The following is a 6,413-nucleotide window of genomic DNA, read 5'->3' on the forward strand; positions in this document are numbered from 1 at the left end:
CATACACTAAACCATTTTTTTTTTTTTTTAAACATTAGCCTAATCGGTGCGGCATGTGTTTCACACAACAGTTTTAAACCACGTCAGTTCTGCCCATCTGATCGAAGCGTGTCCGGCCACAATGACAACCATTTTGCTGACGGACTGAAACAGGCAAAAGCAGCCAACAATATTACAAATAGAGACACATACAATAGAACAACCTCAAGTCAATAAAATAAAATAAATAAACAGACATGCCACTTTAGACTTTGATTCAAGTTGGTTACTCGTGGCACATTTACAATTAATGGTGAAGGCCCCACGCCACAGGCCCAAACCAACGGTCCAGCTGATCCTGCTGTAAACCGATAGATAATGAACAGGCACTGTGCGCCAACACACAAGCTGAAACAAACGAGTTCATAGCGCTGGTCTGCCGGTCCAATCCCGCAGCGAAATCCCTTCTCCCTCATTTCCCTCATACAGGATAACAGTCACAGTAGTAAGTCCGAAGCAGACAGTAAAACAGGCATCCAAACAGAAGTTAAGATGAGACCCAAAGCCCACTGTAACGTCCCTTGCACGTTGGCCCGCACCTTAAATGTGAAGTACAGCACACACACACACACACACACACACACACACACACACAGGTTAGCATGACTTATATGGACAGTTTCTTCAAACCAGAAAAAAGGTGGTTTAGGGGGACTATGACTTCCTTTCATGCTCGAGCTTTCAAATAAAAATGGAAATGCTTTTAAAAATCATGGCTTCAAAACTCAAACTCTATTATTTATTTACAATTTATAAAACAAGATACATGGCACCCTGATTTTTTGCTGACTTACAAGGACATATAATGTCAGAATGAGGAGATGAAACAAGGTACAGCTGCTTTTTCTGACACTTTGCGAACACGAATATTAACACAGAGCAGGGGTGTCCCACAGAGTTCAGCTCCAGCTCGCCTCAACACTCCTGCCTGGAGGACTCTAGTATGCCTTGATTCGCTGATTTAGCTGTGTTTAATAGGGGTTGGAGCTGAACTCTGCAGGACAGTGGCCCTCCAGGACCCACTTTAGACACCGCTGGCTTTTTAGACTTTTCATTTAATTATATATATAATATTGGCAGCAATAACACTGCTGTTCACAGAGTAAACGCAACAACGTATCTGACTTGCAACACACACACAGCAGCAGCTGTGCTCACTCAAGGTGATTTTATTAATTAAACAACCAATCACAAATGTACATACCCCCATTACTCATCACGTGCCATTTCATTCAGCTCGATCAACTCAGACATAAATATCAATCAATAAAAAATAAAAAATAAAAATAATGCACATTGAGAACACACGGTTAACACCCCCACTTGCTCTCACATTGTTAACAGAGTATAACGCATCATTTTCCAAAAATCAATGCATCAAACTTCATCAACTTACACTTGGTTGCAGGCTTTGTCAACACATCTGCTACCATCTCATTAGTGGGACAATACACTAATGTAATGTCACCATTATTTACAGAAGACCTAATAAAATGGTACTTGATGTCTACATGTTTGCATCTTTGCCTGCTCACAGGATTTTTTGCTAAGGCGATTGTACCTTGATTATCTTCATATACTTCAGGTTGCGAGTACTGACATGTATCAAGATTTTCCAACAGTTGTTTAAGATAAGAGACACTCCTGTATGGTTGTGGCTAGGGCTATATACTTTGCCTCACAGATGGACAGTGCGACAGTTGGCTGTTTCTTTGTTTTCCATGAAATCAAAGCACCACATTCAGTTAGACTTACACAATAGCCTGTTGTACTACGTCTGTCATCACTAGCCGCCCAGTCTGCATCACTGTATGCTCTTATTCCCAGTGTCTCATTACATTTTCTGTAACACAGTTCTTTGTCAAGTGTACCTTTAAGATACCTCAGTACATGTTTAACTGTGGACCATTGCTCAACAGTTGGCTCTGTGAAATATTGTGACAGTTTGCTTACAACAAAACTTATATCAGCTCTAGTACAGATGGTCAAATAGATGAGGCTTCCCACTGCCTCTCTATATTTTTTCACATCAATCATCTTTTCGGCATCATTAGTATAGTCAAGTTTTTGTTCACAAGGAGTCGATCTAGGTTTGCAATCCTGCATGTTAAACCTTTGCAATATTTTTGTCACATATTTTGCTTGTGACATTCTCACACAGTTGTCACTCTGGTTAAAATCAACACCTAAAAAATGCCTTAATTTGCCCAAGTCTTTCATTTGGAATCTTTCAGTAAGCATGTCCTTCACACGTCTAAGAACATTTTCATCACTGGCCACAATCAACAAATCATCAACCCATATTACAATGATCACTTTTTCATTGGCTGTTTCCCATGTATACACACAATAGTCAGCTTGATTCGGCACAAAGTGGTTTTTGGTCAAGTACTCATGTAGTACCTTGTTCCAGTTTCTGCCCGATTGTTTTAACCCATACAATGACCTTTCCTATTTACAAACCAATTTTTCATTTGTGCCAGATTTTACTTCATAACCCTCTGGCTGTTCCATGTAAATTTCGTGATCTATTGGTGCGTTCAGGTAGGCAGTTTTTACATCCATGTGGTGCAAAATCAGATTTTCTTGTACTGCCTTTTGTATTATCACTCGGATACTTGTCAAGTTAGCTGTAGGGGAAAAAGTCTCTTCATAATCGACACCTCTCTTCTGACTGTATCCTTTGGCTACATAACGTGCTTTGCACTTTTCAGATCCATCTATGTTATTCTTAATCGCATAAACCCATCTACCCCCCACTGCTTTCTTACCTTCAGGCAAACTACTTAGGGTAAATGTGTGGTTTTCTCTAAGTGACTGCATCTCCTCATCCATTGCAGTGACCCACTCTTTTGATCTGTCTGAGGTTACAGCTTCTGTGAAAGTTACAGGTATATTACATGTCACTCTATAACAGTAATCTATGTTGGTCTGCACCTGATCAGTTTCCTCATCAGATGCCTGTTGAGAAACACAGTCATGGAAATAGTCTGGCCTCTTCCTCACTCTAGAAGGGTATCTTGGAGGCTCAGGCATAGCTTCAACTGATTGAGTCTGAGGACTACTACTCAGTTCCTCCTCTTTGACTGAAACCTGGTCACTTGCTAGACTTGAATTTACATCCTGCCTAGTTCTATTGGCTTTCTGCTTCAGAACATCATCATCATCATCATCATCAACAATGGTAGTCTGAGTCTGTTGCTCAACACGGGTCTTAGAAAGAAACTTAACTAACCTGTGCTTTTGTACTTTCCTGCTGTCAGGGAAATAGACAATGTATGCTGGACTGCTTTTATCATAACCAATAAAAACACCCTTTTCACTTCTTGGATCCAGCTTTCTTTTATCTTGTTTATAAGCAAAACACTCTGAACCAAACTTTTGCATCCTAGCAAGATTGGGCCGTCTTCCTGTTAGCATCTGAACTGGTGTATGTTTGGTGCGTTTGTTAAAGCACCTGTTCCTGATTATGGCTGCGGTCTGCACTGCATAAGGCCATAAATCTTTAGGTAACTCACTCTCTATCAGCATGCACCGTGCCATGTCAAAAAGTGTACGCCAATTTCGCTCTGCCGTACCATTTTGGTGGGGAGAATATGGCACAGAAGTCTCGTGTCTAATACCATTCTTAACCAACAGAGTTTTGTATTGCTTTGCAGTAAACTCAGTGCCATTGTCTGATCGAAGACGCTGAATTTGACCATATGGGGCCATATCGGCAAGAAACCTCTCCGTTGCTTGTAGTGTGTCACTTTTACTTTTAAGACTATATACAAACACGGCACTGGTAAAATCATCAGTGAATGACAAAACATATCTATACCCCTCTCTGGACTCTGGGTGAATTGGACCGGCCAAATCTGTGTGCACTAACTCTAGAGGCTTTTTAGCTCTTACATCAGGCTTTCTGTTTCTGGTTTGTGTAAACCAGGGAACGGCAACTGGCGGCCCGCGGGCCAAAACTGGCCCGCCAGCAATATTTTCTGGCCCGCCGGATTTTGGTAGTCCTAAATGCTGCACAAAACTCTTTCACTACTTGAGAAAAGCCGTAGTCGCGCGGCGATTTCACCGCCGCATACTGTGTGAAACGCCCATAGTTGAATCATGCGGCGCGGGATTACATTTTAAAGTATAACTGTGCGCTCACACCGGACGCGAATAGCGCGTCGAATTCGCGCCTGCCTCGTCTAGTTATACGCTTGACCACTTTGTGTCCATTCGCGCGTCAAAAGACGTTAGCGGTCAGAACTCTGGTGTACTTTGGACGGAGCGGGCGGTCTGACTGACAATAGCCCACTCGCACTCCCGACATCTTTTGACAGCGTATCCGCACTTAATTCTGACCGCCTGTACACCTGCTCTGAGGAGCTGTTTGGTACTGAAACCATTGTCAGTCAACAACATTCTTTTTTTGCAAGGATGTTTGAAATAGTTCGGCAGAAAATAGCCTAGTTAATTTCGTCAGTAGGGCAATATGACTTTCGTTTATGTTGCTTAGAAATTTGAGTGATAGGCTTTGTCCTATTTAATTTATGTTATTTATATTTCTTTTTTTTTTTCTGTGGAATTTTTTTTCTCTGCTGACAGTACAATGTTAAAATAGCCTACTATTTATATTGACACGAACACAATTTTTGTATAGCATTTATAATTAGTATAGGCTACTTAATCTCCTTCTTTCCGTTAGAGACATTTGAATGTGAGATTATGGAAACGAGATCTAAATTTTGTGGACCCGTCAGGTCGGGAAATAAAGCGGGTGAACACTGAGTATATTTTAAGCGGTTGCTGAATAGAACCTTGTGGGAGCGGGACGAAAAAAAAAAAACAGTCCCGCACAGACCTCCTTAAACCTTAGGTGTGTATGTGTGTGTCCCGAATAAATAATAATAAAAGAAAAGGAATAAAGTTCAAAAGTCGGACTGTACGGAATGAGGCATGATTGCTATTCACACCTTTATTAAAATGGCTGTAATCTGTTACCACAATAGTACTTGATCTGTTTAAAATGATTTCCTTGATATATGCATAAGGTGTTAAATTAAAAATTAAAAATCAAAATTAAAATTTGTCTAATCCAGTAATTCATTTTTTCTATTTTTGATCTGAGCACAATCAGAAAATCAGAAAACCCGTCCTTATTCGTTTTTTTTTTTCATTTCAGTTCAGGAAATAAATAATGGAAAAACAAGTCATTTTTCATCTTTTTATTTTTGGTTTTAATTTGAAAAAAAAAAGATTGAATGAATGATCCACGGACACATCATATTCCACAATTATAGGCCTATATAAGAGTATTTAATTTGTATCCATAGGCCTACTCCGTGTAGCTGGCCCGCCATCTACTGGCTAAAAAAAATATTGGCCCGCAGCCAAAGTTACTTGCCGACCCCTGGTGTAAACCATCAGGTCCCTCACGTCGACACCCTGGTTGTTTGGCTGGGATCCTGCCGCTCCATCGGTCACCCTGAAAACATACTCGTCGGTCGCTTCCTCGGTGGCCCTCCATGTTGCGTCCTGGCGCCGTCTCCTCCTGGAGGTTACATCGCGATGAGTATTACTCTTGCAGTGGCTGCACCACAGTTTGCGCCGGCAAGCGCGGGCAATGTGTCCCTTCAGACCGCATCTGTAGCACACCACATCCGCTGCAGCCCGTTCAGCTGAGTCAGCACTGGTGGGTCTCGCAGGCCGCTGTTTTGTCCGCACAGCCATTACATTATCCTCTGCAGCTGGAGCACGCATCTTTTCGATGTCCTCGTAGCTCCGAAGCTTTGTTTTAAATTCAGCAAACGTTATCCTGTCATCCGATTGCGTTATATGAATGGCAAACTCTTTAAAAGTCTCAGGAAGCCCCTTTAGAACCATAGCCACCAGCAGTCCGTCACTCAAAGTCTCTCCAGCATTTCGTAAAGCCGTGATAGCAGTTTCAGCACGAATAACATATTCAGTCACACTCTCGCTGCTTGATTTTTGAAGCGAGGTTAGCTCAGTATACAGGCTTATTACTCGTGGCTTTCCTTTACCTGCATAGTAGTCTCTCAAAATCTTTAGCGCTGCGCGCCCATCGTCGGCTGCTTCTCGCATTACAAGCGACAAACTTTTATCGTCTAAGAACTGGATTAATTCTGCATATGCCTCGGCATTTGAAGCCGCTTCTTTCGGTGTCTCCCCGTCGAACAGTAGCCGCCACCAGCGACCGCTATGTTCCGTTTTTCTGGCGTTAGGCCTACTCATGGGCTCTACTTAACCCTCGTGTTATGTTGGAATTCTGTGCACTCCCCTTATGGTCCGGGTCAAATTGACCCGCATTGGATTCAATACAATTCCTCAAAAATCACACTATGAAAAACAACAAAGATTCAGGTTCAAACTGT

The sequence above is a fragment of the Leuciscus leuciscus genome (assembly GCF_965113295.1).
Source record: "Leuciscus leuciscus genome assembly, chromosome: 4".
Classification (NCBI taxonomy): domain Eukaryota; kingdom Metazoa; phylum Chordata; class Actinopteri; order Cypriniformes; family Leuciscidae; genus Leuciscus; species Leuciscus leuciscus.